This window comes from Eurypyga helias, unplaced genomic scaffold, assembly GCF_000690775.1.
Source record: "Eurypyga helias isolate BGI_N326 unplaced genomic scaffold, ASM69077v1 scaffold26725, whole genome shotgun sequence".
Lineage (NCBI taxonomy): Eukaryota > Metazoa > Chordata > Aves > Eurypygiformes > Eurypygidae > Eurypyga > Eurypyga helias.
The window spans coordinates 57284-69125 of record NW_010253791.1 but is presented as its reverse complement, the minus strand read 5'-3'; positions in this window follow the sequence as shown (position 1 = coordinate 69125).

Below are 11842 nucleotides of genomic sequence, written 5' to 3'. Positions count from 1 at the left end.
CACTGTCGGCTCATGTTCAGTTTCTTGTCTTTCGTTTTAGTTTTTCTTTCGTCGAGATACTTTGTTTGTTTCTTCTTACAAAGTTTGAAAAGTCAGCATTATAATCGGTTAGAACATGTGCTATTTAATATGGGATTTGTAATATTCTTATTATAAATTTGCTTGAAATCATAATTCTGTAAAATTTCAGTACATGTGCGCTGCAGTGGGTTGGATATCCGTCTCAGAAAAGATAGTTCTCTCCATAGTCCATGTACTTGAGGGTACTGCATTGGTAATTATGCATGCAAGAGCTGCAGGGTCTGTAACTAGTTGTCCAGTTCTAGTATCACAGCAGACATGGCAGAACTCCCTCTGTGAATTCAAGGACATGCTTGGAAAAGTCATCTGCACCCCTCGCTATTTAGATGCCTGGCAAATGTTTTAGGCTATTACCTCAGCAAACATCGCACCAGCCTGTAGAAGCTGCTGCTATCAAGCATGTCACTTTGTGACTGTACTAAGTTCAGAATATGTCTCTTAAAATTCTTATGATCATAGTCCCAACCTAAACAGTGTCACCAGGAATGGAATTTGATCTGGGCAGCACAGGAATGCACAAGAAAATTTAGTCACATCTTATTTATCTAACTGAGCTAATAGTTGCCAGCTACTTCTCAAGTTTTATTTACTTCACTTGATGCAGAGCAAAAATAGATGTAGTTCTTACGCATATAAATGTATTGTATATATAATTCCTTGACCACATATATAACCCAACCACTGGTAGTTGTTAGAAATTTGCTGAATTCATCATACCAGTATTATATTTTTCATAGCATTTAAGGTTTGAAACTAGGGGAGCTGAAAAGAGAGGTGATTAAAGAAATCTCATGTCATTTTGTGGTTCTATTTTAAATAGCATATAACATAATAAATGGCAAAGCACTGAAGAAGAGGGCTATAATTCTAGCTGGGGTTTCTGGCAGAAACCACAGAGAAAGTACAAGTCTGTACTATTATGGATTAATCTTTAGGATTTGCAGAATTTTAGCAGAATCCCAAATTATGATGATGACAATGGAGACAAAACTCTGGGAAGGAAAGAACATCTGTCCTACTCTAGGAGGACATTTTGTCATCTATTATTTTTAGGCTTGTGAGTTTTAAACATTCTCACATACTCTGTTTTTATCCAGTGGAGTTTACAGGTCTAAAGAGAGCATCTTTAGACCATTAAAGTAGGAGAAATTTTACCAGTGGGAGGAACTCTGCCTAAAACCAGGGTTAGACTGTGAATGGAAACCATGTGAGCAAACTAAGTTCCCTCGGTAGCAGATAAAGTTTCCCTCTTTCAGCAGAGACTGGGAAAGCTCCACCCCAACTGCACAAGATCTTAACTGCTGAGGCTGTGATTAATTGTTTCTAAATTTAGACATTTAAGTGAGGCACCTTAGTTAGAAGTTTGCTCACCCGAAGCTCCCATTACCAGCAGTGGAGACTGAGGAGTATCTCGAGAAAGTGAGTCATGCCTCAAGTGTGCTGAGTCAACTGTTGAAGATACCCACCTCTTCTGCTGGCCGCAGAGAGACCACAAGGGCTTCTAACTCAGACATTTTGGTTAAATCAATAAAACTACTTGGTGTAAATCCAGGCCAAGACTAGAAGGGAAATGATGACTATGTGAAGAATTGCATTGCTGGAAGCTGGAGCAATTGGGGGTTCAAAGCTTGGAGTTGCCTTCCCTCTCCTAAAATATCCAGACATGGTTATCACAGCCACAGGTACATACTATGTCTAGATTTTGCTGTTGATCTTCAGCAACATTTAAAACTTTTTTTTATATAATTGTAAAGTTGGCATTAACACCTTGTTTTTGCAGAAAGAGGGAGAGAGAACATGGTGCTGGAGTTGCCATGATTAGAGATACCAGTTTTCCACCCACTCATTCCGATGGCACTGCCTATATTCCAATTGTTACTTGTGGGTGACATCAGTAGGTTTATCTAAGTAAAATTTTCAGAACATCAGCTTTTGTTATGCAGGCAGGTAACACATCAAAGACAAAGGAGTGTTGCAGGAAAGATCATGTAATGGTACAGTCCAGAGCAGAAACCTGAGTCGCCCTAAAATGCTGTATCTATATTTTGAAGACTTTCCTTATCCTCTAAAGGGATATGCAATGTTTCATGACTATGAGGCAAAAGATCAAACTGTAACTAACAGTTGTCTATCTCTTTTCCTTGCAGAGCGAATTAGATGTATCCTTTTCAGTATCAGAAATCTGTTTGTCTCTTTTTGATGTATGTTTCAGTTCATACTATCTTCATAGCACTAACTGTTGAACACTCATGAAAACACAGAGGTTTCATGAATTTTGCACTTACCATAAGTAGCACCATTTTGGCACCTTTCTGAAAGCATGGCTCGTGTTCATAAGGGTCACCTATTTAAATCCTCAGTCACTAAGAGAAGCCTGGTACCATTTAAAGTAAGACAGGGAGAGCTTGCTTAGAGAGAGCTACGTACCATTAACCCTTAGATATGAAAAGTTATATTCATGGGGGAACTTTCAGGCCTAACTAATTATTACCTCAAGTTTTCACTTTTTTCTTTAAGTTACAATGAAATAGATAATTGAAATGACTGCAATAATAAGAACTGAGTGTTACAGCTGTGTCTTGAGCCAAGTAGCAGTAGTATCATTGTAAGATTAGATTTGTGCTTTGATCTTGCTTCGTGAAAGTCTGGGTGAGTGTTATACTACTTTCTGTATCAGTGGAAAGACAGACCTGTGTGGAGGAAATGTGGGAAACCAGGGATTGTCACAGGTGCCTTTTTCTCCCCTGCTGCTTACACAGCTGTGTTGTTACGCGTATGACTTGCAGGGCATAAACTAAAATATAATTTAAGAAATGAACTAAAACCAAATACAAAAAAATACTAAGTACTGAAATACAGCATTGAACAATTAAACACAAATAGCAAGTAAATAAAATACAATACTGAATTCAAAGAAAATTCATAGAATCACAGAATGGTTTGGGTTGGAAGGGACCTTAAAGATCATCTAGTTCCAACCCCCCTGCCATGGGAAGGGACCCCTTCCACTAGACCAGGTTGCTCAAAGCCTCATCCAGCCTGGCCTTGAAGACATCGAGGGATGGGGCATCCACAGCTTCTCTGGGCAACCTGTTCCAGTGTTTCACCATCCTCTCCGTGAAGAATTTCTTCCTGATACCTAATCTAAACCTCCCCGCTCTCAATTTAAACCCATTACCCCTGTCCTATTACTACAGGCCCTTGTCTAAAGTCCCCTCCCAGCTTCTTTGTAGGCCCCTTCAGGTACTGGAAGGCTGCAATAAGGTCTTCCCAGACCTAAATTAAACCAGAAACATGTAGTGCAAACAGTCGTCTTCCTATTCCATTCTTCCAATCCCAGAGTCTGCTCCATATACTCCAGCAATCCTTATGCCTGTGTTTGTTGTTGGTTAAATGCAGATCTTCTGGTACAAAGAGGTTTCAATCACACACCTGAAATGCAGCTGCCACCCTGGAAGTTAAAATACTTTAGTTTATTTACCTTATTTAACAATGAGTAGATATGAAGAACATCATAGAAAAAAAAATTTTCTTGTAATTGTTCTCACTTCTTTACTGAAAAAAAAAAGGAAATAATTTCAGTTTTGTAAATATTCTAAAGCTTGCTACATGCTGGAACTCTGTCTCATTTACTGAACTTAAACATTTATGTATGTATATATACTGTCTGTACTTCCTTCCAGAAATTCACAAAATGCTGTGGTATTAATATAACACTCCTAAATTCACTTATATTATAAAATAGCAATAATGAAATTCCAGCATGAAGGGACTTCTATGTGTCTCTGACCACTGTACAATTACATTTTTGGTATTCAGTTGTTATAGTCACAGATTAGAACTATGTGCACTTGTGCATGAGCTTTGCTGAATTAGAGACCAACCTGACCTATTCAGTAATTATACATAAAAATAGCCCCATGTGTTTCCATGTGGTATACTTGGAGTCTGCGATTACCCAATTCTTTTTATCATAGATTGTTTTGAGTAATGATGAATCTAAATTCTGCCCGCCTCTGGTCATCGTTTTCATACAGAGAGGAATTCCCCACCGTACACACTTACAGCTATGACCAGTGGCCCATTTAGTAGCTGAGAAAGGCTCCTGCATGCCCACCGAGCTTCTGCATACGGTCCTAGTCTGCACTCTGTAGAGAAGTTGCACTATATGCTCACACTAACATTTGCAGTGGGTGCAGTACGGTGTCTGAATCACTCGTAGAAATTAATCTTCCACATGGGTCTCATCTGCATGAGGGTGTGAATATAAGTATTTGGAAAGCAGGAGCATACATTACCATTTATTTGATAATATTGGAAAAGCTCATGTCTGATATGTCTCTCCTCAACATGTATGACATATGCGTGACATACATAATTTTGCCGTTCAGAAATGCACTTTTATGCATTATACATTTCAGGAGCACTTTTAAAATAAAACATCATGCTTCTGTGTATTCACAAAGTAATTCTCCCATTTAGGAAAAAGAGTTTTTCATAAATTGAGAGAATATCTAAAATAGTTGAAATTAAGTGAGATACTGTCAACATTAAGTATAAAGCAGAGGTTTAACCGTGAAGAAGTGGGCTGTTCAGGATTGTATTTATTTTTGACAACTGCTTGAATAGCCAGGCCGGAAGAGCAACATTAAGATCTTGACTGCAAGTGTCTCAGGCAGATGTTAATGCAGTGCAAGCAATAATCCATCAATATGCCTTTCAGAGTGTGTAAAATTATATCCCCGCCTGGGATTAAACCATTTCCTTTGCCAAGTGGTCTTAAGCTACCTCTTACATTCAGTACAGTTGGCTTGGATGCAAAATGTCTGATGAGGGAAGTTGTTTCTGAAGGTCTGTAACTGCAAACTCCGAGTAGTATTTACAGAATCTTTGTGTACAGAGTGTCTGGTGGGAGACTGTCGCGATTTCCTGTATCTGCAATACTGCATTTGTATACAGATCCATAGGAAGTTTATTGCAAAGGTGAGAGTGGCTATTCTATGTAGAAAGCAGAGTTTACTAACCTGAAAAAAACCCCTAGAAATTACATTAAATCAAAAAACATTAAAAATAGATCACAGTCGTTGACGGCTATTCACGCTGCACAAAGCAAACCACAGTTGGATCCAAAGGCTGAGACCATCAGGCAATTGAAACGTTCCTGGAGTCTGTAGCATGTGCACTGATTCTTAAAACTTTCCCAGCCGCAGTGCATGACCTCAGCATTCCTGGCAACACAGCTGCTGCTGATGTGGGACTCCCCCTTTCATTTAGGTCCAAACACCCCAATTTACCCAGGGCACCCACGTCCTTGCTTTGACCATGGCCTGAGTCTGGAGTCAGCTGTCAGGAGGGGCCCCTTGGGCCTAAGGCAGAGACTGGATCCAATCTGAACCCTGCCCAGCAGGAGTCGTACATGATATTTCTGTGTATGTATGACATAGGTGTGTGTGATGCTAAACAAGGCATGAACAATTGCAAAGTTGTCATCTCATGCAGACTGCAGAAATGAACACTGATGAGCTACTCACCAATTAACTAACTACTTTAGATTAGTCTTAGTTTATACAGAAGCTTTTATGTGCGAAGTGTAAAGCATTTAGCCATTACATGATGTCCACTTTCATTCTGAGAGACAGTCACATACTTAAGGGTACCTATGACCGAATGACCTAACATTTCTAAGGTAGTTTGGCTTGTTTTTATTAAAATAACTGCAAGTAGTGTTGTTGGGCAGGATGAAGGTACAATTACTGAAACCGTCCTAGGGTTGTTCCTTCCTAATGTGTGAGTAGCACTACATGAGCCTCACTTTGGTGTATGAAATAAGAGGGTGGGATTTTCTGTACCTCTGAAACTCCAGCTTGGATGGTGTAGGAGCTACTTTCTCGGTACAATGATGACAAGGAAACTGTAAAAACACAAGTGTTACCACAGCAGCTTTGTAGGGAACGATAAGCTGGTAAGCGTAAGAGTGTCTGAAATTACAAAAAGTTGACTTTGTTGCTTGAACTGGTGAAGCAAAGCTGCCTTGAAGACATGTTTTTAAGTTACGGAAGAAACAGATACTTATGTTCCCCTTGTGGGAAGGGAGGGGGAAGACAGGGTGCCCTAGGAACAAGCATTTGAAGAATGTTGTCTTGATCCAAAGAAAACATTACAAACTAGCTGCTGCCACTCCTAGAATAGATGAAAAGTTTGATACAGGAAATATTTCATGTGAATCAATGGTATTCTTCAGTTCCCTGTGGAATAACACTTTCAGAATATTCAGAATTATTCAGAAAATTGAATGATGGATTTCTTCTGAGAAATTATAAGGATACACTCCAGTTTGGACTGTAAAATAGGTGGATGAAATGGAAACCGATAAGGATTAGGTTAAAATAGTTGTTCATTAAGGGAAGCCTTTCTCTCTAGGTCTGTGACATGGAGGGACATGTAGTCACATCAGTTAGATCAGACATCTTTCAAAGTTTGGCAGAAATGTAGGAGCAAATATCCATTTCCTCAATGTAGGAGTAACTATCCTAGAATATCACTGAACTCTAAGGCTCCATTTGTCTTCTATTTAATGTCAGCATAGTTGTTTGGGGATGAAACGCCAGAAAGTGTTGAATGCCTTTCAGTGCCTAAAATTTGCCTACCATTACATAGACTAAAAGTTACTTAAAGCAAATGATAGCAAAGATAAAATTGGAATGTGTGACTAGATTAAAAAAAGAAACAACAACTACTCTTTAGTTGAAGATTAGTGTTGAGGATGGAAATCAACATTTTAGAATGCTGTATATTCAGTAGCACACCATCCTAAGTACCCATGCTGTAATCTACAAAGCTTCTGTTGCGCATCTGGGTGTGTTACCTGATCACAAGGTGTTGGCTGCACTTTATCGTCTCTTAAACCTGTACACACCCTTAATTACTTGCCTGGAAAACACTGAGGTATCTTAAAACGTCTCTATATGTGAAGAAGTTATTTATCACATGCAAGTCCTAAATGTGCCTTTTTCCTTCCTTCCTCCCCTCCCTTAAATATCTGCCTGTATAGTGTTTTGGGGAAGGAGACACACAAGACCCTGCCACATTTACCTCCTCTTAGTACGTATGTGCCATAAAAACTCTGTGAGAGGAGAAAGTGCCATGAATATCTTTAATAAGGGCAGCTTAAAAAGGTACCAAAACCCAGCATAACCTTTAAATGCCAATTGACACAGGTGCCTTTCACCTCTGCTGCTAGGTACGCAGCCACAACTGCATTGACTAAAACCCGTAAGCCAGAGATGGTGAAGAGCTCACCTTTTGCCTAGGCTGACAACTTACGATGAGTATTTCTTGTCTGTGTGCTCTGAAAACCCCGATTACAGACTTTTATCTACAACTGCACAAATGAATACATGTTTTCTTCTGCATACTTGTTTAAAAATGCCTGTTAGCCTCTGCATGGATCTAGTGAAAGTCCCTTAATCCTCTTTTGTGGGCAGCCAGGATTCTTACTAGAAGCAAGACCTTAAATGTCACCTCAGGGTGGTGCACATGGCAGTGTTTACCCCAAATATAGCTTCTTCCTGCTGCCAATTGCTCAAACTGGTTTGCTTTGCTGCTTTTCAGCTGGGGGTGGATCTATGATTTCAGGACTTTAAAACCCTGAAATTTGGGGTCCCTTGCCAAACAAGTGACAGGTGGGGAGGATAAGCATTGCTGAGGATCAGAGATCCATATCCCTCACCGGGCAGGGCATTCAGACATGAGTGGCTGAGCTGTGTGTGTATGACAAGATGTAACCGTAGCAGATAGTTACGGGAATTAAAGGAAGGGGAAAAAGCCAAGGTTGCTCCCTGTGCAGTCTGTCTGCCAAGAACAGCATGGTAAAGGGAGGTGGGAAAGGCACTGAAAAAGGAAGCCTGGATGGGAGGTTTCAGGTTAAGAATGCTCAAAGACCGTCCAAAATCAAGATGAGAGATCTTTGCAGAGTGGTGTTTGTATGCCCATTCTAACTGCAGGTGAAATGACTGGTACTAGAATGACGACTGTGAGATTAACAGGTTACTGATGGACAGAAATCATACCATTGTTCTCTGCAATGGAGTAGGTCAATTTTGAAATAGCCTGGAATAGCATTGCAGGCAAGTTGACATCCCAATTAATCATATTGGGTTTGAGTGGAACAGCTGCAAGATACTGATTGGTATGGGCACCCTTTTCCTTTGACGTTGCATCAGCTCTTGAGGAAATGCAGCCGGGGAAAGAGCAGTCCTAAGGGTTTTGAATGTTTTCTGAAACAAGGTGATTCAGAAAAAGAAGGCAGGAGTTGCAGGTTGCTGCATCATCACTGATCCTGGTTGTTCCAGTCTTCTGGGTTTTAAACCGTTGGGACTCTCAAAGAGAGACAGGAACTTTTGCTCCGATGTGGGAACTGGAACACTGTGAATCAGCGGCAGAGCGTAAAAATTAAAAGCCAGGAAGAGCTGGTAATATCACTTGATGAAACTTGAATGGAATGTTATCTAACTTCGTTAACAGATCCTCTTACCCTGTGTTGAGCAGTGCCAGAGGTGAACTTGTAGCAACAGAACAGCCGTTTTTCTAAAAATTCTCACGTTCTCACTGGAATAAAGCAAGCCTAACTTCTCATATTAAAAGATTTGTGTAAAGACTGATTTACTTGAAAAGTATACCATAGGAAGAAATTTGTCTTGAGTGTTTAATTTGCCAAGTAAAGTAAACCAGCTACCTTTGTCTCTGCAGCCACAGAAACTGAGACTGTTACAGTTTTAACAGAGGAAAGGCCCAAGTCGGATTTTTAGAAGCAGTTTAGGCCTACGGTTGGACTCAGGAAGAAGTCTGGTATTTAAAATACAACTTAGCATTGTATTAGGTGGTTATATTTAGGCCAACAAATTAGAAACTATCAGATGAACTGTGGACATACCCAAGATCCTATTGATCACTGTAGTTTCTCTTCCTCACAAAACAGCAACGAGTAGGAAAGTTACTTGGGGGCCTGATTGCTGCTACTACACACCCCTAGACGTGCCGTGCTCAGTCAAGCAGCACGTAGTTCTGCACAAATGCAGGGTAGCACCAAGTTCAGCCCAGAGCACTCACGGCAGTTTGAAACAGCAGAGGAGGGTTAGAGCCTGCTACCTGATTTCTCATCAGCTTGAACACACAGGGTCACCCAGCAGTTCGGCCTGAACACGTTCAAGCTCTGACTTCTCGTCTCGCAGAAGGTTGGTTACACCCAAGGCTGACATGCGCTACTCCATGCCCCGCGTCTTGCTTTAGCGTGCGCAGCGAAGGCGGTCACCAGGATAGGGCTGGAAATTGACGCTTCTCTCATCACCAGGCTAGACTGTCGGTCACCAGGATAGGGCTGGAAATTGAAGCTTCTCTCATCACCAGGCTAGACTAGATCACTAGTCTTTCTCAAGAACTTTTACAGACAACAGGAGAACCTTAAGTAGAAAGCAACGGGTGCAGCTGCTACCAACTCAGCTAAGCTTCCCACGGAAGAAGGCGGGTTTCAATTCCCTAGGCTGAGGACAAGCTCTGTCCTCTAGAAGTTTCAGGCAGGCAGTGTCTCTACCGCGTCATTTTAAAGGGGACCATCAGTCATCATTATCTGAAGTAATGACTTGGGCTGCTGCTTCCGAGAGAAAGGGTCACAGAAGAATCCCTCTCTGCATTCCCAAGTACTGGCTTCAGCCCTGGTTCTCTAGAACCTGTGAATTGTTTGATGGGTCTGGCTTTCTCCACTCATTGCAGGGGAAATAAGGTACCTAACTCAGATGAAGGCATTTCCTTCTCAACACCGGGCCTAAAAACCTAGGGATGGGGATGTTCAGTGTAACTTAACTTCAGCCCATTTCTTCAATTCAGACCCAAGGTGGTTCGCTTCCCTGAGCTCGCGGCGTTGCAGCTCTGGCGGTTTAAGGTGGCGTCTGCCCACCACTTGCATTTACCACCCCGGAGGAACAAAGATGCACAAATGTGTGGCTCCTCAGCTTTTGTCCCATACAGTCCAAAACTCCCACTCTTCCTACTCTTTGGCAGAGCAGCAGGGCAGACAGAGCCATGAGAACTCGTGAGACAGAGCAGTCCTCTTAAATGCCAGTCGTGTTTAGAAAATGAGACATAAGCTTTATCATGCAGAGCAGTGGAAAATGTTGATGCCTTCACACTCCCGGCTCTTTCAAGCAGATCAGGTAGGAACTTGGGGTGAGTAAAACTTTTAAGAATTTGACTAACAATTACTTTTCTAAGAAGAAATGCAGAATATTTGAATCTTCACACTCAAGGGCGTTACCCCTTCACAGCATTTTATATTCACGCAATACCTGCTACTCACGCAGACAGTAAAATTAATGACCTACATTTGAGTTCAGGTTTACCTTGCTTTTACTATGTGGTCATCTTCCAGGATAGGGGTCTAGCTGGGGCTTCAACTTCTCTTACTACAAACCTTTGACATCTCTGAGGTCAGAAGAAAAATGTCACTTGAATTGTTCCCCTAGGTCTGTTAAAATAAATGGCCAAATAAAGGAGACCAGATTAAGAAATACCTGTTTTTGTAAACTTTGATTAAGGTGCCTAATATTGTCTCTGATCTATCTTCGTGTTGTTCAAAACATACTTAACTCAGAACGTTTCTAGATCATGTTCAATTTGGACAGAGTGCACATCATTTTGGATGAAATGGTGCTAAACGGCTGCATCGTGGAAACGAACCGCAACAGAATTCTTGCCCCTCTGTTTGTGCTTGACAAAGTGGCAGAAAGCTAGGAAGAGGCAAGACTGATGCAGGATTTTCCAAGACGGTGAAACCATCAAAAGTGCGGACGGCAGTTTTCTGATGTTGTAAGACCAACTGGTGCAACATTCAGATTAGTTGGAAAATATTTCCCATTTCTCCTGTACCCTACACACCTAAGGAAAAGACCCAGCTAAGCATGAAGTGGGACCTCCAGTTTCAGATGCCGCTTTATTGACACAGCAGAAATCTTTCTACAAGTCAACATTTTTTAAAACCGACTGGGGCAAAGTAATGGCATCTTACACATGACTGTCTAGGTACCACTTGGAATTATGTGCCAGACTGAGGAGAAACCAGAAAATATGGAAATAAGTTCAAACTGAGTTCAAACTGAGTTTCAGTGCTTCCTTTAAGCACCTACTTGATGGTTTTGGTTTCATCCAAATGGACTGTAAATTGAAGACCTGTAACTTTTATGACCGTTTTTAAACTAGATTCAGCCTCCACCCCAAAAAGCTGGTTTCACTCCCTTTTCCATGCAAGTCACGGTTACAAAAGAAATGTAAGTAACAAGTGTAGATGTATTAAGGATTCTTGCATATTGTTCAAGATGGAACTAGAAGTATTTGGCACTTGAATATTCTAACATTAGTAAGAGATAATAAGGTGTAATCGGTTTTTAATCACATTAGCTTCATAAATTACATAAAGTATTTCCTATTCTGTCACACCAGTGTAATTTTTTTTCGCTTGTATATTCTATCCATGTGTCATGAGTAAAATGTCTACAAAAGACAAATAACGGAAGAAATGCAGTTTCTCAGTACCAGCTAGGTACCGAAACAATCTTCCTCTCAGAGTAGGAGGATGTGGCTGCCTACGGTAACTTGTATTCAGAGGCGTACAACGTGCTGGTTCATAGCTGTGCGCTACGCTGAAGGGCGAGCAGCCTGAGCTTTCTTTCCCTTACCTTCGCAGAACTAAGGTACCTGGCTCTTTCTTCAT